At 42.6% G+C, this 24,441-nt stretch overlaps 2 protein-coding genes across 2 annotated transcripts in view; one reads left to right on the forward strand and one right to left on the reverse strand.

Moving 5' to 3' along the window:
• The window catches only part of LOC111875718 (alkaline phosphatase 4), a 29,722-nt gene extending 15,385 nt beyond the window's left edge, over positions 1-14,337 (reverse strand). Inside the window, exon 1 of the mRNA XM_023872192.2 lies at positions 14,263-14,337. The gene's annotated coding sequence lies outside the window, so the exon portion shown is untranslated. The remainder of the gene's footprint in view (positions 1-14,262) is intronic.
• The window catches only part of LOC111875717 (apoptosis-inducing factor 3), a 190,169-nt gene that overhangs the window by 106,489 nt on the left and 59,239 nt on the right, over positions 1-24,441 (forward strand). The gene's annotated exons all lie outside the window — the stretch shown is intronic.

The following is a 24,441-nucleotide window of genomic DNA, read 5'->3' on the forward strand; positions in this document are numbered from 1 at the left end:
GTGCCTACAAGATTCAGCTGAAACATGAAATCAAATCTAATGACCGTCAAGAATATTATGATTCTGCCAGTTCAGTGCCGAATAAAATTGATGATGATGATGATGAAACTCTTGTACGCCAGATTTGTTTCACAGATGAGGCGACTTTTCATATGAACGGGTGCTTTAACTGGTATAATTGACGAATTTTTGGATCAGAGCAACCAAATGAAATTCACGAGTAAGTTGGTGGTAATGCAAAAACTTTAGACATTTAGTAATTTAACGCTTGAATTATATCAGTACTGTCACGTGTTACGTCACCGCGGAGGAAGGGGTGTTTACCGAGCGTTGCGCACTGATGGAAGGAGTGGGGGTATGTGACGTCACTTACGAGACCGCAGAGTTCAAGTGACTCCTACTTCCCGTTGCGCCATGCACGTCACAATACGTTTAACAGTTTTTGAGTGATCGATTTTATAATCCTGGCATTCTTTTCGATGTCCCTGTAGTAAATATAATTACTTAATCCGTTCCTCTTATACCGGTGTCGAGGTTTTTTTTTCTTTTGATCATTTTACAGACAGTAGGACTCCTTGGACGAGTGATAAGCTCGACGCAAGACCTCTACCTAGACACAGGAAAACACGAACACACAATAAACGCATACACATAACAAACATCCATGCCTTATGTGGGATTCGAATTCACGATCCCTGCTTCAGAGCGAGCGGAGACAGTACTTGCCTTAGACCGCTCGGCTACCGTGACCGGCAGAAAAATACTCTCATATTGTAAATACCCAGCTACTGTATTAGCCTTGATCATCCAATTTTACTCAACATTTTACAGGCTCTTCACTTTGCAATTTTCCGAGCGTCATTAAATAGCCAAACAACTAATTAATTCGACTATAGTGTGAGAGGAGCCGGGGTAGTGTAGTCTGTATAGGAACTGGCTACGGGCTGGATGACTGAGGGGTGTGAGTTCAAGTCCCTGTAGGGTCAAGAATTTTCTCTTCTCCAGATCTCCAGACCGGCTCTGGGGTCGACCCAACCTCCTATCCAATGGGTACCGGGGGCTCTTTCCCCGGGGGTAAAGTGGCAGGGGCGTGAAGCTGACCACTCACCTCCAACCAGTGCCTTCATGGCGTAGCGCTTAAATTCGTTGAGCACAGGGACAAATTTACCTTATACGGAGAGAATGAGTGTGTGGGTATACTCCTTTACTTTTTCATGTTACATAATGGCTCAAGCGACAGGTCGTTTCGCAAGTCTTCAGAATTACAGCATTGTGCGGTATGTTTCATTTTTGTGTAAAGGCTATGTGCATACAAAATGGACATACCAAAGCAAATCTGACGGAAACTGTTATGGGAATCTGAGCATTGTGATTGCAGACACGTTTGTGACAATGATGTCATCATTGGGGAACTTCCTTCCTTAGCTCAGTACCCAAATAACACGGCTCCTCTGAGGCAATAATGTGCTACGCAAGAATCAACAGAAAGTAGTTTTCCAGTTTGTAGCAGACACTACAAAGAATTCCCAAATTTGTTCTTTGTGATTTTGCATATCATATTGGCGTTGATATTAACGTATTGCGCATATATATATATATATATTGACATGTGTAGGAAAGCTTCGAAATGTGGTGTTGGAGAAGGATGGAGAAGATCAGTTGGACCGGTTATGTGAGAAATGAAGAAGTGTTATTTAGAGTCAGTGAGCAGAGGAATATCCTACATGAAATAAGAAAACGGAAGGCTAATTGGATTGGTCATATTTTACGCGGTAACTGCCTTCTAAAAGAAGCTATTGAAGGAAAGATAGGGGGGCGGATATAAGTGACCAGAAGACGAGGAAGAAGACGTAAGAAGATGCTGGATGACCTTGGGGACAGGAGAGGATATTTTCATTTGAAGGAGAAAGCTCTAGATCGCATCAAGTGGAGGAACTGTTTTGGAAGAGACTGTGGACCTGTTGTCTTGACAGATTACAGATGAATGAATGAAGGATGGTACGCTCGACAAAAATGACGGTTTCTAGTTCCGATGATTGGATTTATTAGCGCCTTGGTTACACACATCTCTTAATTATAATTAAATACAGCGCTATGATTGATTTCCACATTTTACAGTTCACCGCTGTACAGGCATAAAGCACCCATCTGGGGCTTGCGACCAGATCTTTATTACTGTTTTACAGTTAGGTCTTGTTTTTTTTTTTTTGTGGGCGACCTCTCTGACGAGACAACGGGTCTGTCTTGCGTGTATGCGGCTGGTCCTTGCCAGCGCAGTCTTTCTCGGGTCCGAGTCCCTTGGTACTCGAGACCAAATACCATATATGTTCTATATGGAATCTCCTTATATAGCCTCCGCACCGACCACGCACATTTCCATTGTTGTAGGGGAGTATTTACTGCGACGCTGCGTAGTAACGGTCGCAGCACCAACCTCATAGAAAGCCAATCACATGACAGCCAACTTGCTAGCCTACTGGCGCTCTGGCTGTCGCGTAGCAACGAACTATAAATATTCGTCCTATTGTTGATTGCGCTAACGCGACTGAAGGTTGTTTATAGGTCGTTGCCTAGAAACGCTCTAGCATCCACGTTACCATTTGAACCGCGACAGCTTAATTGGTACAGTAACTAGACTATTGGTTACATAATTGAAGAATCGGGGTTCGATTATTAACAGGAGAAATTTTCTTTCTTATTTTCACAGAGTCGAGACCGGCTCTGGAACTAAACCGTAGCCTGCGATCCAGTGGGCACCGGGCCACTTTAGTGGTGGGTAGAGTGGCTGGCGATGAACGTGGCAACTCATCATTAAGTTCGAAATTACGAATTCGTGGAGCTATACCTCGGTTCCCACATATGTTTTCATGGTTTAGTGTTTAATTAAGCACATGAACAACTTTGCCTTTACAAATAATTCTATTATTGCTTGACCAATCCGACTGTTACCAAACTGATCACAAAAGAGATATTTCAGAAATTATATATGCCTCATTATCGTCAACAGCATCATAGTTTGGATCTTTCGCTCCGCTCTGTTCTCCTACAAGAGAGGTCGATCCATCGAGCGTAACTTGGGGCGACCAATGGATCTTGTTCTTGGAAGTGCATGGGCCATACTGGTTTGGAATGGCTTCAGGTTCAGTCAGTTATTCTGGGAAGGGTAAGGTTGCCTTTGTGTTTATCTAATTAAGCACTGCGCCATGAAGGCATATGGGGAAATGAATATATGGATCCATATTTTCTTGACCTCGGCACTAGTTGGAGGTGTGTGGTCAGCTAACCGCCAGTTAAAGATTCTCCGGTACCCATTGTGTAGGAGGCTGAGTGGGCCCCATAGCTAGTCTGGACGACGTGAGAAGAGAAAATTCTTTATCATGCCGGGAATGGAACCCCGACCCCTCTTTCGTCCGACTAGGCTATCTCAAACTGAATATATTCAGTACGTTTCAAATTTGATCATAATTCGTAAGGGGTGTAAATGTGACGCAGTAGCTATGGTGAAGCAACACATGTAGGGTGGTAACCGGGTGAGGACAGTGCAAACCTGGACACAGAGAAGTGGTCGCCCCACTGCCAGGTTAGCTCTAAGCAGAAGTTCCTTTTAACCAGGCGAGGGGACACTCAGATTCCTCTGAAGAGTTGGGTTATTTTTCTTTGTATGTCACTAAACACTCACTACGTTAAAGAGTAACACTAATAATGAAGACCTTACTTATTTGTATCATTTATATCATGTGCCAGTTTCTTATTGGATAAATCTTTCCTGAAATGTAAATCTATGAAGCTTCATCACAGCTGCACACCACGTACGTACATTTGATCGATTTACGATCGTAAGCCGGAGGAAGATTCTGCTAACAAATTTTAACACACCTTACAGGGTTTATAATTGATATTAAATACAGAGGACTCTGTAGGGTAATTTCGGAATGAATTTCCGACAGACAGTATATCCGTTTCATGAATTTTGTGCAAAGAACTTTTAAATTTTATACGGGTACAGAGAATTCGAAAAGTAATATTTCGTTCCTTCGTCAATAAAGATTACAATGATCTCTTGACCCGAACTAGTGTGGTATCGTATTAAAAGGGCATAACTGTAAATAAGTCAGTAACTTCTAAGTTAGTTAACAACTCCAAATCAGCTGTAAGGACGTGAACCTTCGAGAGAAATAACAGCATGTTTATATGCCTTAAGGAAACTTGGGGAAAACCTGGAAAGAAGACACGCGTCGTATCTTATTCGAGATGATATAGCGCTATTCTTCTATAACAGTGTTTCTCAGCTTCCGGGCCCTCGTCTTATAGAAAAAAGAAGTTTCCGGGTCGCGGTCAGACAAAGGTTGAGAACCACTGGTCTATACTTTATGTGGAAAAGTATACAGTCCTCAGAATAACCTGCGCCTGGTCCTTGGTTCTAAATGGATAACTCCCAGATACAAGACAAGCAGGCCGCGCCATAGCTCAAGCAGTTAGTCGTTGGCTTCCCACCGCGACGGCCTGGGTTCGATCTCTGGTCAAGTGGGATTTGTGGTGGACAAAGTGGAGCTGGGGCAGGTTTTCTCTGAGTACTTCGGTTTCCCCTGCCAATCTTCATTCCATCAATTGCTCCACAATCACCCTCACCTATCATCTGGGGCTGGTACAATAGACCAGAAGTGGCCGCAGTACAAGGGACTTAGTCCCATCTAGAGACTTCCATCTAGAGGTGCTCATTTCGAATCTTCCTCAGGACAATATGTATCTTAGCCGAGGTATTTTGTGGTTTTGCTTAGTATTTTTAGGCTAATGTCATAATATCACCCCCGATTACCCCACGATCGCTTCCTTCCAAGTATACTGTCACGTGTTTAAGATCGTGACTTATAAAACGGGGTTTGGACTGATAATTAGATTGATTGCTCAGTCATTTACAATCACTCGTAATCACAATAAATTAGAGCGCTATCGCAAATCTACCCACTTCACAAATCACTAGGGTACGCTAAGTCTTCTCAGTCTTCACTAGTCGTCTCCTGGCAACGGATTTATAACAGTCTCATTATAACTGCAGCACACATAAAGTGTTCTCTTCACAGGCTGACTGTCAACTGACAACTGAACCGAATTCCGAATGGACTAACAATTATGGTCGGCTTCTCCTTATATCGACTCGGGTCGGACCACAGCACAGAAAACTTCCGTTGCCTAACAATGGACATATGCGACCCAAATATAAAAAAAAATGTTATGACCCTGGTACTTATGTTGCATTTACAGCGTTGTTACATAGCAACGGATGTTATCCAATTGCTGCCTGCACATTCGTTGGTGCGGGAATGTCTTTACCGAGTCGTTCCCTAGCAATGTGTCTACATGTCACAGTATTATTAATCAATTATCCTATCATTTAATGTTGTATAATCTTGTTACTGACAATGACGTAAAACCCCTACAAAGAAACATGATATCATATTTTACGCTGTACGAGCACTGAGTTTGAAACAGCATCATTAAATCACCTGGAATTGAGTCAAACGTTATTATAAACAAAGAAGCACGAATGTAAATAAATTAGATGTGTATTTAAGATTAAAGTCAGTTTATACATTCCGGTAGGTCAGGGAGAGGCGAGCATGCCCAAGTTGGCGAACCCTATGCCACAACGAGCCCAGATGGCTGCTCGCATCTACAACAGAAAATCACATTAAACAATTAAGAAAGTTTAAGTCACTGTGGATGACCTTCCTTTGACTCCAACTACCAGCTGTGGTCACGTTTCGTTATGATCCGATGAATGCAGAAGTAGGTCAAGGGCTGCGACTGGGGCTTGTCAGCAGTTTGAACCTTCTACATTTGCATGTAATTCCATTCTATTGGAGAACCAAGCGCTCTGGCAAACACTGCTCATGGCAAACACTGCTCATAATCGGTCCCCACAAAATAACTGTCGCGTTAAGCTCATATTAATTTATAGTTTTTATTTGACTAAGATGTCAGTGGCCACCTCTGTGGTCTAGTGGTCAGAGTTCCTGGCTACAGATCCAGAGGTCCGGTTTCGATTCCCGGCGCTACCAGATTTTCTGAGAAGTAGTGGGTCTGGAACGGGGTCAACTCAGCCTCGTGAGGATAATTGAGGAGCTATGTGTATTTCAAGGAAACAGCAGCTCCGGTCTAGAAAACTGAAATTAACGGCAGTGGGGTATAGTTGCGCTGACCACGCAATATCCTCTATCCGCTAATGTTGGCACTAACTTCGCTGAAAAGCGGTGGTCGCTCGGTCGGCATAGTTCGCTTGCGGACTACAGGACACGGAGTTTCTTTTGTTCCATAGTTGCATAGTCTCCAGATGCAAAAGAAATTCCACTGAGTGTTGTAGAAAAAAATGAGGCGTGTTTTTCTCTATATTTGGGGGTTGAACGAACAGTCTTTGAGAAATTACGTAATTTTGACTTTAGATTGAAGGTCATTCGTTCCACTATTTTTTATTGTGATGTCAGTGCCGTTCGTTTGGCGCTGTATGAACAAGTGTGCACAATGTAAGTACATATTTACACTGAGGTGGTGGTGCAAGGGCCGAGAAGGACAACTCCTTATACATTCATAGGAGGGCGGCGCCATAGCTCAAGCGGTTAGTCGCTGGCTTCCCACTGCGGCGGTCCGGGTTCGGTCCCGGGCCTGGTCAAGTGGGGTTTGTGGTGGACAAAGTGGCGCTGGGGCAGGTTTTCTCCGAGTACTTCGGTTTCCCCTGCCAATCTTCATTCCACCAATTGCTCCACAATCACCCTCACCTATCATCTGGGGCTGGTACAATAGGCCAGAAGTGGCCGCAGTACACGGGACTTAGTCCCACCCCACTAGCAATAAAAAAATATACATTCATACATTCAAGTATATATTTATGTAGTTTCGTGTACCAGCAAATACGAAAGACCTTTGAGTTTTATGTACCCCACCTGTTTAACGAAGCGAAAATCAACCAAATAAACTTAAACGATGAATTAAGTTATAATCAGTAAACTCAAGACATGAAGACGTGCAATTCATGTATGTTCAGAAATAATGTTATATTTTAGCGTCCTGTTGCACTGACTCATGTCCATGATTTATGCTAACCGTCTTACAGTGCACACACTTTTTCACCTTACTCTTCTCTTTTGCACTACATGTTTCAGCACTAATGTGCCATCTTCAGGTGCGTTTTCTCTATACACGTCTAACTACTGCATTGCCTGCCCTGACGTCTTCATACTAAAATACGGCGTAAGATACGACATAAGGATGACGAATCCTGAAAAGTTTTAATATTTAAAATCTATTATTATATATGACGAATATATATTTTAGTCATTTTAGTATGAAGACATCAGTGCATGCAATGCAGTAGTTAGACGTGCACAGAGAAAGCGCACCTGAAGATGGCGCATTAGTGCTGAAACATGTAGTGCAAAAGAGAAGAGTAAGGTGAAAAAGTGTGTGCACTGTAAGACGGTTAGCATAAATCATGGATATGTTCAGAAACTTGGCAACGTGTCGATCTCATTGTTGGCGCGATAAGTAGCACAAGTAACACATGACTCTAAAATTTTCTCATCATTATCTCTCACCTTCATAATCGCCATAATATCCCCTCCCAATTTTCAAATTCTGCCATGAGCAGGTCCGCTATGCAAGTGAAGTAACTTAACATTACTGAGAGAGAGACAGTTCTCAGAATGAAGTGAACTCGGGGAAGAACTAAGAAAACTGGATGAAGTCCAACACAATGGTTTTGTAATGCCTGAGACGTTGCTTCTTGTCAGAACTCGCGGTTTTATGTTCACCAAACCCGTTCGGTGATTCCCCACCACTCCCATTCCTGTGTGCAATAACGTTTAACATCAATACATTTATAACGTGAATATTAATGACGTTACAACATCCATCTGCCTATTTCGCTATTTGTACTTCTCCCAGCATATTCACAAATTGGGTGTGGCGCGTGTAGTTGCTAGGTCGGTAATTACTTACTTTCTTACTCATGGAGCTGAGCCCTCCTGGAGGAACCGCCAATTCTGCAGCTACTCAAGAATTTCCCAGCATTTTATGGAACCCGAAGGTTCATTACCCTGTTCACAAGAACCCTCCACCGGTCCCTATCCTGAGCCAGATCTATCCAATCCATACCATCTTCTCTCTCTTAAGATCCATTCTAATATTGTCCACCCACCTACGCCTTGGTCTTCCCTGTGGTCTCTGTCCTTCTGGCTTTCTCACCAATATCCTATACGCATTCCTCGTCTCCCCCATTCGTGCTACATGATCTGCCAACCTCATCAAAAAGGTGAAATTTACGCCACCACTTTCAGGATACCAGTTTTCAATTTGATATTAATTGTTAATAACTCTTTCTGCTTTTGAAAGAGCCTGATGATATTCCATCGAAAATTTCATCAAAGAGACTTAAACATCGTCGTCAAGAAAGGTTCTACAGCCTCTAGCAAGCTTTAACCGCCTCCACGACGCTTCTTCACTGGTCCCTCTAGAGCGCCAGTTCTTCCCGTACCTAATTTGGAAAGTTAAGTCTTCGGGATTACTGGGCTCTTGGACTTTATCCATGGTCTGGTATTATAAAGAATACAATTTTTCTGAAACTGGTTCTGTTTCCGTCCTCAGATACTGGATGAGACTCGTACACTGTTTGGTCCGTTAGAAATCCCTATCCTCAGAAACTGCTGGTTAGCTCTTTCTAACGGATACAACAGAATATTTTCCACCTCCTCATCTAGGACTCATCGGGACCGATAGCGCAGTCGGTACACCGACTGGCTACGGGCTGAATGACAGAGGGCCTGGAGTTAGGGTCCCGGTAGGATCAAGAATTTTCACTACTCCATCTCGTCTAGACCAGCTCTGGGGTTCAACCAACCTCATATTTAATGGGTACCTGTGGCTCTTTCCCCAGAAGGAAAGGCATTCGGGGCGTGAAACTGACCACTCACCTCCAAGTAGTCCCGAGGTCAATAAAACGTGGATATATACATCAACTTCCCCATACACCTTCATGGTGTTGTGCTTAATTAGTTAAGCACAGTGACAAACAGATCCAGTTTTCGAAACGTCGTGTTCTTTAGGCTGATAAAGTCCAAAAACTCAGTAATCCTGAGTGTATACACTATGGTCCATAAGTATCAAGCCACGTTATATGAGGTGTCCCAGCTCTTCTTGTGCCATCCATCTTTGTGAATGTTAGTTTCTTACAGAGATCTGCTTCATTTGCTCTAGACCGGAGTTCCAGACTTCTCAGTCTTCCTACTTTCACCACTTTCGTTACGTCTGGTGCATCCTGCATTCCGTATAATTCGTCACACATACTTTGCAATGTGTCATTCTCATTGATCGGCCAATACTTTCTTAGTATTCTTCTTTAAGATATTTTAGTCAGGTTTCATCACATTTAATCAGAGTCAAGCTTTCACTTCCTTGTATGAGAACACGTCACAAAATGATCTATACATGATCTGACAGTACCGTTCGCGAACACATTGCGGTAAAAGTGCTACATACCTCATTGCTGAATATCACTGTGGTCGCCTTCAAAGCCCTTCCCTTGGGAAGCTATGAACCAATGCCAGCGCCTAGTCCACCCTTCAGAACAATTTTCGAAATGGTTTTGTGGAATGCCCGTCAGAGCTGCCGTCTTATGACTCCTGATGTCATCAACGTCATCAAAATGCCTTCCTTTCAATATTCCCTTTATCTTCAGGTACAGGAAGAAGTCACTGGTGCTAGATCCGGTGAATATTTAGGATGTTCCAGCACAATGTTTTGTTTACTAACTAAAAATTCCCTCACAGACAGTGCCGAGTGAGCACGTGCATTTTCCTGTTGCAAGACACAAAAATACACCCAGAAAATAATAGACGCCACTCAGAAAGAGACTGCTATAGATCAACAACAACACAGCTAAAGTCGTCAAACAATACTGAGGTTTCTGTCCACTGTTACCACGGCAAGCACGTGGCGAGTTCGCGAACTTTATTGTCAGACCTGGTAAAATTTAAACGCTGCACAAAACAAACGAGGACCACACGAATCCCTTGATATGAGACATTCAATTTGACGCTCGACTTCTGCTTGATCAGCATATTCTTCGACTTTCATTCGAAATGTCGGTAAACTTAACCCACACTATACGTCATCACAGCCGAGGAGATTGTACTCTTCGTACTCGCCGCTGTAAGATCACGTGCAATATAACAGTTGTTTAAGTGTAGATTATTTGGTGGCTCTCCGAGAGGCAGTGACTTCGAAACTTCCCCATCTACTCCCTGAGTAAATAATAGCCTCAATGATCATCTCTACCGAAAGATAACATTTTACACCCACATAAAATAACAGGTAAAATTGTTTCCTGTACATGTGACATAAAAGGGAGCCAGGGTAGCGTAGTCGGTATAGCGACTGGCTACGGGGTGGACGCCCGAGAGGTCAGAGTTCGAGTCCCGGTAGGGTCAAGAATTCTCTCTTCTCCACGTCGTCCAGACGGGCTCTGGGGTCCAACAAATCTCCTATCCAAGTGGTACCGGGAGCTCTTTCCCCGGGGGTAAAGCGACAGGGGAGTGAAGCTGACCACTGACGTCCAGCTAGTGCCGACGTCAAGAAAATATGGGTCTATACATCCACTCCCCAGTAAGCGTTCATGGCGTAGTGCTTAATTAGTTAAGCACAGGAACAGCTTCTACATGTAACATAAAACCACGTACGTATCTTCCAGTGCATTGTTTAAAACACAGAGTGAACATATAACTCCATTGTTAAAGGTTAGTGGGGATATTCAGACATCTGAGAGATGTAAGGTCACCCAAGGAGACATATGCTTCTTTAATGGCTTCTAATAATTCCCTTAAAATGTTTCAGTCAGGATTATTTAATTATGCGAGCCGTAATAACTCAGTTTTTTATCAACTTGGCTACGGGCTGAACGACTGGGGAGTCGGGGTTTGATTCCGGTCGGTTGCAACAGGTTCGTTCGCTCTTTCTTCTCCATAATGTCCAGATAGGCTCTGGAGTCCAGATTGCGCGGTTTGTTTCCCCGTGACCACAGTGGCGGTGGCGCGGAGCTGACCACAAAGCTCCGTCTAGTGCCGAGGTTAATAATGGTTGAGCTGTAACTCCACTCCCCCATACGTCTTCATGGCGTGGTGTTCTATTAAGCCCAAGGATAACTTTGCCCTTAGCTTTATCATATTGTTACGCGTATGAATATGATTATACACGGGGTTTGGATTTGTAATTGGATTTATTGAACACTTACAGATCGGAACTACAAGTAAAGCGCTATCGCTCATTCACACACTCTGCAGTTCACTACAGCACATACCTAAGTCTTCTCGGCCTGCTGTCCTCAGCAGTTTACTGGTAACGTCTTCCAACGGCAGTCGTTCCCCTTCCTCTGGGTTCCCTAACTGTACCCGTGCCCCTCACAAGGACTGAACTGCAACAGTCCTCTAATTCACTCCACTCCAGTAACTCCCAGGCTGGTGGCCACTCTTCTCACTGCCGTCTCAAGGCTCTCTCGTAATCGCAACCTCTCCTCGTTATATATCCTCAGCACGGACGACATAGAAAACACTTCTCCCAACAGTTCTTCTATTGTTGGGTCACCTATCTATTGCGCGGACCGCGTAGAGAATACCGCTTCCCAGTTACTCCATTGTTGTTTGTTACGAATCTGTTGCGGCCATTACCCGGTAGCAGCTCATGACCACACTTTACAGTTTGAAGGCTCTTTCAGACTCTCACTGTTACACAGACTGTCATAGAGTCAGATTTATTTTACGACTGGCAGCTTACCGCAAATCAGTTCGTCTTGGTACAAAACCCCTTCAGGGTCACAACCAGAGATATTTTTAAACTAAACCCCTGTGGTCATAGACCTTATGTAACATACTTTCTGACGAGAGGATAAGTTTGCCTCCTATGAATAGGCTTTGCTTTTATCAAGTGTACGTGTAGCTATCGACGCGGGTCACAGAGAAAACACCTTTACTCTGCTGCTGTTTAATGGTCGTTGGCTGGTAACGGACGTTGTCGAGTTATTTGTTTCGCTGTCGTTGCCTAGCACCGGTCTATATGCCACAATATATTACTTGTACTCGTATTTTTTCTTTTACAAGGCACACATTAAAACAATATCATTTAAAAACAAAGGATTTGTTTGAGGTTTATATTACAAGCATAGAAAAGTCATATAACGTGCTAGACGAACCTTGAACACCTGCTACCTCATTGTAGTTTTTGGATATACTAGTACAAACCCGTATGTGAAGGCCCACAAGGCACAAACAGGTTATTATCTGAGGACAACGTACTGTAATTCGAAATGACTGTGCTGAGAGAACACCTACACGTACTCTTATCATTTCGGGCAGGTAGCAGACAATTAATATTCTATTGTGCTTTGCGTTTTTTGTGCTCTTTTCAAACGCCACGAAACAATGAAATAGACAACATCGCTCTCTGCAGTCTTATTCTTTTCGGTGTCGTAGTTGTCAAACATGAAGTGACAGGAAGTTGGAGAAAAATACATAATGAGGAGCTCCATAACTCGTACTCTTCGCCAAATACAATTAGAATGATCAAGTCAAGGAGAATGAGATGGTCAGGGAAGTTAACACAAAAGGGTGGAGAAGAGGAATGCATGTACGATATCGGTGGGAAAGCCAGAAGAAAAGAGACCACTAGGAAGACGAAGAAGTAGGTGGTTGAACAATATTAAAATGGATCTTAGATAGATAGGATGGGGTGGTGTGGACTGGGTCAATCTGGCTCAGGATAGGGACTTGTGGATGGCTCTTGTGAACACGGTAATGGACATTCGGATTCCATAAAATGCTGGGAAATTCTCGAGTAGCTGCACAATTGGCGTCTTTTCAAGAAGGGCTCAGCTCCATGAAGTTAGTTTTATTTAGTTTTCAAACGTTGACAAGGGGTCATAGCCACATTATATTTCTCTCGAAAGTAGTAATACCAGCATTAAAGTTTAGAATTTGACTTCATTTCTATTTTTGATTCGTATTTTCTTTTTACTTCGGCATTAGAATTGAAGTATGGGAAGAGCAAGATCACGTAACAAAATGTGAAACTGGAAACGAATGTATTCAGAATTGGCAGAACGCATTTCATACCGAGGCACAGGATGTTTAGAATTTGACGTGTATTTTTTAAGTTCGATTTTAAACTGTTTTATGTGGATACCAACAAATTTTTCGGTCGCTTGTACATTAGATTACTAAACGTCGAGTTACTGTCACCGCCATACGTGTGCAGGTATAGAAGGTCACAAAGTCGGTTCTGGTACCACATGTAGAACCTGAAATACGGTGTGTCATGAGCGTTGATAACACCGCAAGGAATTCTTAAGTAGCCGCCCTTGTCCTCTCCCCATACAGATAAAGCTATCCCTGTAAGAAGCCGTGAAGGCCCATAGGGTTGTGAGACATCAAGGCTCCCCCCGCCCCTCTTCTCTAGAAAATCGGCTCACAGAAGGTGGTAGGGTTGTCAGCCTCACGCGCCGGCCCCCCTTCACTCCCAGGAATCTTCCTAACACTCATTTCTATTAAAGGCTGCGTTGACCTCAGGGCCGTAGTCCAACTGGAAGGATTAGGTAAAAAAAAAAATCCGTCTCATCGGGATTCAAAACCGTGACCTTCCTGCTTGTAGCATACGCCCTATACTCGTATTGAATTTATATAAATTAAAATTAATGTGGAGGCTTGTATGTCGTTAAAAATACATAAACTCGAAAAATGTAAGCGTGGTTCGCTCAGCTTACCGCCTTCTGCTGCCAGTTTGTTATTTGGCTCACTCTTCGACTCTGAAGATAGAGGCGATATGTTCCTCCGAAACATCAGGCTTGCTCCGTTACAGCCAATAATTAACGGATTTTAACGAGACATAAAATACCACAGAATACTACACACATATTTCTTTCCCAAGTGGCAACAATGAAAACATTCAAATCACGAAGAATACTGTAAACTTACATCTTTACATATTTGGTTTATTGGTTACCAAAACCCTAAGGTACTAGTACACGCACTTGCTTTAAAACTGAGTTGAAATACGGAAATAATTTTGTCTCCTCCGCTTTATAAACAGGACTCTATTTTGCCTCTACTTTAAGCTTAACATCCAGCCGTCAACATTGAGAACGCAAACAGAATCTACAGTATAAGCTTGTAAAGCCGCAAGCAACTGTTAGTGTAAGCGAAGCAAAGTCTGCAAGGAATTCCTTACCTCCAGCGCTGATGTGGACGTTCACAGTGACGCGGCAGTGACGTTGAATGAGTGGATACCAAGTACAGCGGCTTTTGTTAGCCTCCACGCTCCGCCCCTGTCTCCCCGTGTAACAGCTGTGGATCAGGTGGAGGATGATATCACGTGATTATTCACGTAAAGAAATAAATAAAGCCACTTACACTTCGCTTTAGGCGTCGAATAGAGGATAAGAAGCGTGAAATCGCAAAAGGTTTTCAGTCTGAAGCAGCATTTAATGCTGAATTCTGGTGATAGTAATTGTTGTGTAACATTATGTAATGGCATGCAACGATCGTGGCTAAGGATTGAGGTGGTGCAACTGAGTAACTTGGGCTGTTAATCCGGAAACATACTAATACATTAACCTACCAGCTAACCACGTGTCTTAAATGCTCCATTTCAAAGAACGAAGCTGACTTTTCTCTCCAGTTCACAGTTTTCTGTCGTTTCTGATAAAAGTAAAAATAAAGTAAATGTATCATGTAACAGTCTGTGGAGGTCAATATCTAGACAATCGGCTCATAGATGGCGGTAAGGTTGTCAGCCTTACGCGACGATCACTTTTTACCCACAAGAACATTCCAAGAATATTCCTGGTACTCATTTCTGTCAGAGGCTGGGTCTACCCCAGGGCCATAGTGCGGCCGGAAGGAATAGGTCAGTTGAAGAAATCCAATGACTTCATCGGGACTTGAACCCGCGACCTTCCGGCTTGTAGCAGAGTGCCTCAACCTACTACGCTACCGCGTGTTTCTGATTCGTGAGGGAATTAAGGAAGATTGATTTCATATAATACTTGCTACAATTCGGTCTTTGTTTTCGAGCCGGGGTAGCGCAGTCGGTATAGCCACTGGCTACTGGCTGGACGACCAAGGTGTCGGAGTTCGAGTCTCGGTAGGGTCATGAATTTTCACTTTTCAGTCTCGTCCAGACTGGCTCTGGGATCCACCTACCCTCCTACCCAGTGGGTACAGGGAGTAAAACGGCGGGGGCGTGAAACGAACAATTGACCTCTAAGTTAGTGCCGAGGTCAAGAAAACGTGGGTCAATACATCCACTCCCCCATATGCCTTCATGGCGTAGGGCTTAGTTAGTTAAGCTCAGGGGCAACTTTGCCTTTAGCTTTTACATTTTGTCTTCTCGATTGCTGTCCAAAAACATAAAAATTAAAATACAAAAAACTTTAGTTTTTGGTTCTCTATGGGTGTGAAACTTGGTCTCTGACATTAAGGGACGAACATATACTGAAGTATTTAAGAAAGGGATGCTGAGGAGAATGTCTGCACCGTGGAGGGATGAAGTTACGGGAGGTTGGAGAAAACAACATAATGAGGAGTTTCATAACTTGTACATTTCGCCAAATATAATTACAAATAGATTGATCAGTCAAAAAGGCTGAGATGGGTATGGCATATAGCAGACATGGAGAGAAGATTTGGTGGGAAATCCAGAATAAAAGGGATCACTGAGAAGACTTATACGTAGGTAAGTAAGTAAAGTAAAGCTATCCCTGTAACAGGCCGTGAAGGCCCATATGGTTGTGAGACGTTGAGGCTCCCACATTATCTAGACAATCGGCTCAAAGATGGCGGTAAGGTTGTCAGCCTTGCGCGCCGGCCGCACTTTACGCCCCAGGAAAATTATTTAATTAATTACTGGTACTCATTTCTGTTAGTGGATGAGTCGACCCCAGGGTAGGTAGGATGACAATATTAAAACGGATCTTAGAGAAGTAGAATAGGTTGATATGGACTAGATTGATCTCAATCAGGACAGAGATCAGTGGAGGGCTCTTGTAAGCACGGAAATGGATCTTCGGTTTCCATAAATTGTTGGAAAATTCTTCAGTAGCTGAGTGACTGGCAACTTCTCAAGAAGACTCAACTTTATGGAGTTAGTTAATTATTCTTCTGTCGTTATAGTTAATAAACTAGAGGTTTATAAGCAGTACAACTCCTCTGATGGCGATGGTAACGCGAAAAACACGGATGTGCATGCTTACAGCGAGTGGGAATCGAAGACGCGCATCACGGTAGGTCTCGCGTGCGGCAACCGTGATAAGCGCATTCCTCTTTGGCGTGGTTAAAAATTTCCTACAAGGAACAGCAGTTGATCAGGTGAACCGTAAAATCACAATGACGTAAGTTAACGTTACTGTAGAATTTTAATTTCGTGGGATTTTTAACCCAGAAGATAGTACCCTGCGTTAAATGAAGCTTGTCATAAAATAAAGGGTTGAAACATACAATGATTGATGTTGCTACAGCCGTGTTCGTTTTAATATCGTCGGGAAGTTGGTAATTCTGAAATGTTCTAAATTTGCTCCATGGATAAGCCTACTGTCACAGTAGTACTTAAAATTTGTTGTCCATCTGGAATTATTAGGCTAAGAGTGAAACAGATTGATACAGCTGATTATGTAAAATGCTTGAAAAAAAAATAAAAAAGGAAATTATGGTATCGAACACTTTTATAAAGAAAACAATGTATAGAACAAATAATGGATGTAGGCTTCAATATTGTCTCCATTCCTTTTGATCCTCTAAATTTCAGAACCGAATATTTAACTTTATTTTGTGGCCAAAATATTTTCATCTATAATTTCAGAACCTATTACTTATCATTTTCAGAAACAAGTAATTTATATGCCCTGAGTACTTCATTCTAAGTGCATGTTGCTCTTTCGTCACCAGAACTCAGGGCAAAATCATGACATAAAGATAGCTATTAGATCCTTTGAAAATGTGGCACAGTTCAAATATTTGGGAAAGACAGTAACAGATTAAAATTTGATTCAAGAGGAAATTAATAGGAGATTGAATTCGGGTAATGTTTGCTACCATTCAGTCCGGAAGTTTTTGCCTTCTCGTCTGCTGTCTAAAAACTTAAAAACTAAAATATACGAAACCATAATTTGACTGTGGTTCTATACGGGTGAAAAACTTGGTCTCTGACATTAAGGGAGGAACTTATACTCAGGGTTCTGAGGAGAATATTTGGACCGAAGAGAGATGAAGTGACAGGAGGTTGAAGAAAACTGCATAATGAGGAGCTTCATAACTTGTTCCCTTCTCCAAATAAAATTAGAATGATCAAGTCAAGGAAGATGAAATGGGTAGGGAATGTAGCAGGAGTGGGGGGAGAAGCGGAATGCACATAGGATAGTTGTGGGGAAGCCAGAAGGAAAGAGACAAGTAGGAAGACAAAGACGTGGTTGGGTGGATAGTATTAAAATGGATCTTAGAGAAATAGAATGGTGTGGTAGGGACTGAATTGATCTGGCTCAGGATAGAGACCAGTGTCCTTGTGAACATAGTAATGAACCTTCGGGTTCCATAAAATGCTGGATATTTTTTGAGCAGCTGCACAATTGCAGATTCTCAAGAAGGGCTCAGCTCCAGGAATTTCGAGTACGTTCTTCAGCTTCTTCTACGATGCTGTCAGCATCTCGGACTGGGCAGTGTCAAATGGAAAGATGAGGAATGAAAAATACATTGAAAATTATTTCTATGGGAGCAGCTATGATCTAATCGAGGTATCAACACGGCAATTGTCAGGAGTGACTGAGAAATCTCACGAAGCACCTTAGTTAGGACAGCCGTTATCCCGGCAGAGGCTCGAACCGAGCACCTCCGAAATACAAGACCACAGCTTTTCCGTTACACTAACCTCCCCGGATCCCTGGCTTCTTACTTTAATGCTGCGTTCATTCTGAATTACTTCTGCAGCTGAAACAACGTCATTAAATAACCTAAAACTTTGGAAGTCTTGATACTGAGTGGTAATTCCAAAAGCATGTAGGTCAATTGGCTTATCGGGGGAATCACTATCGCAGAGTGAGACAGTGAATCTTGGAGCATGGAATTTGCACTTTCTGTAATACAACTAATCCCTTCCTGGGTTTTTGAACTTTTTCCCATCGTTCAGTATTCTAGTAAACAGGAAACACGACGTTTCAGAAACTATATCTGTTTCCGTATTCAAGTGAGGGCTGGGAAGACTGCTATTCAGTTGGGTCTCTTAAGGCGAGTCCACATTACTCGTGCTCGTATGACTCGCTATGCTCGCGAGTAATGTGGACGATGTGACAAGTCNACGAGTAATGTGGACGCTGTGACAAGTCACAAAACAAAAAATTTTTAATTTTCAATTTAAAAACTATAGCCAATAAATTAAAATACAACTATAGCCTATACACACTACGAGTAAATATACGGATCCTCACGCGCCGAAGCCTAGCGAGCAACTGAAGTAGTGTGGACGAAGATTTATGAGCACAAGTAAAAGCCAGACGAGTCTCCCGACGAGTACAAGCCTGGCGAGCACGAGCACGAGCACGAGCACGAGTAATGTGGACGCGCCTTTAGAATCTAATCCTTTCCTATTTATTTATGCCACGATTCCCTCTTCATTTTTACTTATCTTCATCTTTTTCCTTCTCCTTGTTATATTTGTAAACCAACGGCAAAAGGAAATGAAGCTAGGAAAGCAGATCATTGCCGAGTAGACGTATCACCAATACCGATCTCAAATTAGGTGATACTAACTACTGTGACGCCGATCACGGTAGCCGAGCTGTCTAGGGCATGCACTGTCTTCGATCGCTCGGAAGCCGTGATCGTGTGTTCGAATCCCACTCAGGGCATGGATGTTTGATGTGTGTGTGTGTGTGTGAATTTTTCTGTGTTTAGGTACAGGCCTTGCGACGAGCTGATCACCCGTCCAAGGAGATTTTTTCCCTTGGCACTACAGCCCCAGTGGGCCTAGGCCTACCTCCATGAACTTCTCCGTTCACTTCGATTTTTCTATATCTTACACATTCGGTAGGACTCCTTGGGCGGATGATCAGCTCGTCCCAAGGCCTCTACCTGTACACAAACACAGAAAAACGCACACACACAAACTAAACATCCATGCCCTGTATGGGATTCGAACCCACGATCCCGGTTTCCAAGCGAGCGAAGACAGTACATGCCTTAGACCGCTCGGCTACCGTGACCGGCGTCCAAGGATTCCTGCCGTCTGTAAAATGATCAAGAAACTGAGAAATCAGCCCTATGCTCCAAAGTGGGAGCAAGGGGAGGAAAGAACAAAAGAAACAAGTGTTTTCAGGAGATTTCTGACTGAAAATAAACATTCATAATATCGAAAATGTCAATGCTACGGCTTGTTCATATTTTTATAGGCATTATTTCCTAACTTTTACTAGCGGAATTTTAATTTTATTTTATTTTTGTTTTTGGGTAAAACGGGTACCATTACGACAAATGTTGCTTTCCTGAATGGTTCAAGCTCTGGTGAGGTGGACATGACCCGACTGAACGGCGGATTTTAACGGTTCGGACATTTGAAATTCATAATATCGTGGAATCTGTAGGTCGGATGTCATTCAGTTAGGTTCCATTAATTTAAATAAAACCGCATTTTAATTCTTAATGTGAACGCGTCAGAGGTTCAAGTTAGCGAAACCTCAAGATAAGGCTGCTGACCCGCAGTTCTGTCTAGCGAAAATCCCACAAAGAACTACGTCACTTCCTCCCTTCTCCCCTTGCTTTTGCCATACGTCGTATCAAACTTTCGCCTACTTACACTTTCTCTTTTACAATCACTAGTTTATTTTTATTTATTTATTTTATTAACCACTCCACAAACATTTCCAGCTCAGGCGGTTAGTCGCTGGCTTCCCACAGCGGCGGCTGGGGTTCGAACCAAGATCAGGCCATGTGGGGTCTGTGTTCAAAATGTGGCACTGCAGCGGTTTTCTTGCGAGTACTTCGGTTTCCCCTGCCAATTTTCATCTCACTGATTGTTTTATATTCATTAATCTTTCTGTGGCCCAAAGATATGCAGTCTCAGTAGGGCAGTGTCAGATAACCAACTTTAAAATACATTTCCTGAGTTTGTTTATTCCTGACACCATATTTTAAACTTGCTGGTTTTTCCATAAACTTAAATTTTTAAGCATTTGCAAATAGATAAGACTAGTCTTAGGTCCTATAAAAAGCTATAGAAAATAAACTTTTGCTTTGAATCTTCTTCCGACATTCGTCTGATATTCTGTGGAAAACTTGTACTTTCCTTCTTTTACCCTTCCTTATTCCATGCTTATTTTCTTTCTTCATATATATTCCTTTACTTTTTACTCCTTTTTCTTCCTCATTGTTTTCCCTTTTGTTTCCTTCTTACCTCTTTGTTACCCATCCTTTGTCTTACTTCTTTTGTTTCTTCATTCTTTTCGCTTCTGTTTCTTCGTCGTTGCTCATTTCTTTCTTTATTCCTTCCCCTTTCACTTCCTTGTCTTTCACTGATTTCATTTTCCTCAAGCGACGACAGTAAGGGATATAAGCGATGTAGGTTTACGAGAGTGGTAGAGAAGCAGCCATCACGCTCCGTAAGCTGTTGCCTGGTACTCTGCCCAGTGAATGCAAAGTCGTAACAAGCAGGATCTGCCGCCTCCTAAACGGGCCTCACGACCTCAAATCTGACGAGGTCAGGGTTATCTACCTGTCTTTTTCCTCACTTCGCGACACGGAAAATCTGTGTTCCACTGTATACGTAAAGAGATCTCTTTCCTTTTGCTAAAACGTCGTGTAATCTCTTGAGAATTAGGCACAGCTCTGCTTACTATCAGCTGCATACTGGGTTCTTGCTTGATTTATTCTTTGATCCTGCAGATTGAGGCGATATGTTCCTCCGAAACTTCGGTTTACTTCGACGGACTGCATGACCTTATGTCCCAGAAGATAGATCTCTTAATGACCATCCCTGTGGGAACCTCAAATACTGCATATATATATATATATGTGTGTGTGTGTGTGTGTGTGTGTGTGTAGTCTACAGAACTGGAATATCTCGCTGGACGATCAGGGTTCGCTTCCCTGCAAGTTCAAGATATTTTTCTCTTCTCCATAAAGTCACATCAAATGTGGAGCCCAGCCAACCTCCTATCCAGTATGTAACGGGGTTGCATCCTTGGGGATTAAGCGGAAGGGGCATGAAGCTGGCCATGTATCTCCATCTACCATTGAAATCGAAAATGATGGAGCTATATCAAAACTTCTCCATATGCCCTAATGGCATGGTACTTAATTACATAATTAAGTACAGGGATACGTTTATACAACCTACACGTGTTTCGCGTAATAAGAAAACAGTTTAGCCGTGACCGCATTGGTTCATTCATAGTTTGCCTAACGACTCTGTAGCAGTTACAGAAGTTATTTACAGTCAAATGAACTGTGAAGGTGTTCATCAAAGGCGAATTTTGACGTGTGCAGGAGAAACCCGTCATGAAATGTTTCAAGGCAAGCTACTGTATGAACGCTTTCCTGGATGGGAAGAACAAAGTCGGTCTTCGACGCTGATTACAAACCAGATACTATCGTTCGGTTTGTTTATATTATTCGAAGGTCCAAGCGTGGGACAATAAGCGGTTATCTGCTTTAGTGGCAGCGAGAGATAGGAAAAAATTCATTTTTTTTCCATATATTTAAAAGTTAACATAAATTAAAGTTACCATAGTTCTCCCCAGCAAGCATTAATTATTGGCCGCGCCATAGATGAAGGGGTTAGCCGCTGGCTTCCCACCGCGGCGTCCCGGGTTCGAGCCTGGGTCTGGTCAAGTGAAATTTGTGGTGGACAAAGTGGCGCTGGGACAGGTTTTCTCCGAGTATTTTGGTTTCCCTTGCCAATCTTCATTCCACCAAATTATCCATCATCATAATCACCCAGGGTAGGTACAATAGGTCAATCAGTGGCCCACGTGCCGAGTGGACGCAGCTGGACTCCATCCCCCACTATACGAATTAAAAAAATGAGTATTTTCATCTACCGTTGAATTCTCTTCTCTCACGCCATAGTTTTTAACCTAATCATTCACAAATTTCGGCAAATTCAGTTCTACTCGTAATTTTATTGACATTTAGAAACAAAATAATGTAAGAAAAGTGCCGTATTCTGAGATGTGGCGCAGTGTAGATATTGTGTAAACTGACGTTTCGGAGAAACGTATCGCCTTCGTCTTCAGGGTAAAAATCCGCGAGGGAGGAGCCAGCGTGAACAGGTGGCTGCAAACTGTTGATTCCATCCTAACTTAATATTTTTCTTGGCTTTCCTCTTCCTCTTGATGAATGTAAAGGTACGGTATAGATATGGGAAACAGACATCTCGTAAGTGTCCTGACAGAATTAGTGTTTATTCCCTTTCATCTCGTTCCCTGACGTGGCTTCCTCTCTTAAGAATTCCTATTGGCCGCACGTGTGTTACATGTCCCACTCGTCCATCCTCCTCGGCTTATTATCTCAACTGACACGAGCTGAAAACAACGCATGAATATTCAAAACGACTTTTTTTGAAACTGAATGGTGTTTGACCCAAACAATTTGTCTCCTAGTTTGTCCGAGAACCTAACTAAATTTATTCCTACTGCATTTAGGTCTATAGGAACTGTTCGTGAAACCTTCGGCAACTCGCCTTCAGTTTTCCACACAAAACCTTCCTTTCAACATTCTCTCTTTTTCTTTCATCACGTCTTGATACTTACTTCGGAGTACCTGTTTCGAGGCCAGTCGGGTATGCTATCTGGACTACGAAGATTTCTGTCTTCTGGGATATAACTCCTTGTAGTCCGGTAAAGTTCAGCCGACGTTTTGGAGGAACATGTCACTTCCATCTTCAGGATCAGAGAGTAAATTTATCCCTGTAACAGGTTGTGGAGGCCCATAAGGTTGTGAGACGTTAAGGCTCCCACATTTTCTAGACAATCGGCTCATAGTTAGCCGTAAGGTTGTCAGCCTTACGCACCGGTCAGCCTTACGCACCCCAGGAATATTCCTGGTACTCATTTCTGTTAGAAGCTGAGTCGACCCCAGGGCCATAGTGCGGCTGGAAGGATTAAGTCAATTGAAAAATCCAGTTGCCTCATTGGGAATCGAACCTGCGACGTTCCGGATTGTACCATAGTGCCCCAACCAACTACGCTACCACGTGCCCCGATCAGAGTGTAAGCCAAACAATAAATCAACATGAAGCAAGCAGCAAGCGTAGCTTGTGTCCTGATTTCTTGCTTCGCTTAGTCTTCGACCGTGAAGATGGTAGTTGTACTTTAGATCGACATGTGAGTGTACTTCTACCAGAATGCGCAGTATCTCATGCCAGAAGATAGAACATTCCATAAACTACGGTAGCATCTCAGAGGAATATTCACAAATAGGAATATAATATAAATGAAGTATTTAGGATGTCCTCGCAGTGGGGAACTGCGTTATTTATACAAGTTACCTAGGAAATTTGTATTATGTTTGTAAAAGCAAGGAGGGTAAGATGGGTTCGACATGTAGCTCGAATTGCAGAAACAAAAATATGTAAGCTACGAAGATATCAGTGTAAAAACCTCTTAGAAGACGTGGCATTTGAGGTTTTTACGAGGATAGAGATCGTCGTTTACTGAATTTATATTATCAACCGTGTGATTGGTGGTTACCAATGTTTAGGAGTAACCAGCTGCCACCATTTTAAGGTACCCTAAACATCACAACTTGTTGGAAAGTTTTAAGCAGAGAGAAAGATAATATTAAAATTGATCTGAAGACCTTGAGATTGGGATGTGGACATAACTGGCTGAAGATGTCGTCAAGTAATGTTCTATAGCACTTAGGATACTAAGCATTCACTTTACCCTACCATGTACTTAGTTACTTACTTAATTAAGAGTCTTAATAACATTCAGTACTCTCAGATAGTTACACATATATTATTTGAATAGTTTTACTTACCTTGGATCAGAAGTTAACTGTAGAAATGACATCAGTGATGAAATAAAAAAGCTTGTACTTGCGGCAAATAAATGTCTCCATGGCCTTAGGAAACACCTGAAATCCAAATTAGTACCCAGGAAAACCAAAACTATGATGTATAAAGTACTTATAAGATCAGTAGTATCTTATGCCTCTGAGACCTGGCCACTGTCAGGATCGGATGAAAGACTGTTAACTATATTTGAAAGGAGGATCTTGAGGTATATCTTTGGACCAGTGGAAGAAAATGGAATATGGAGGAAGAGGTATAACCATCAGCTATATAAATTATTTAATGAATCAGACATTATTGGATTCATAAAGGTGAGAAGGCTTGAATGGGCTGGACACATAATACGTGCCA

This window comes from Cryptotermes secundus, unplaced genomic scaffold (assembly GCF_002891405.2).
Source record: "Cryptotermes secundus unplaced genomic scaffold, Csec_1.0 scaffold590, whole genome shotgun sequence".
Lineage (NCBI taxonomy): Eukaryota > Metazoa > Arthropoda > Insecta > Blattodea > Kalotermitidae > Cryptotermes > Cryptotermes secundus.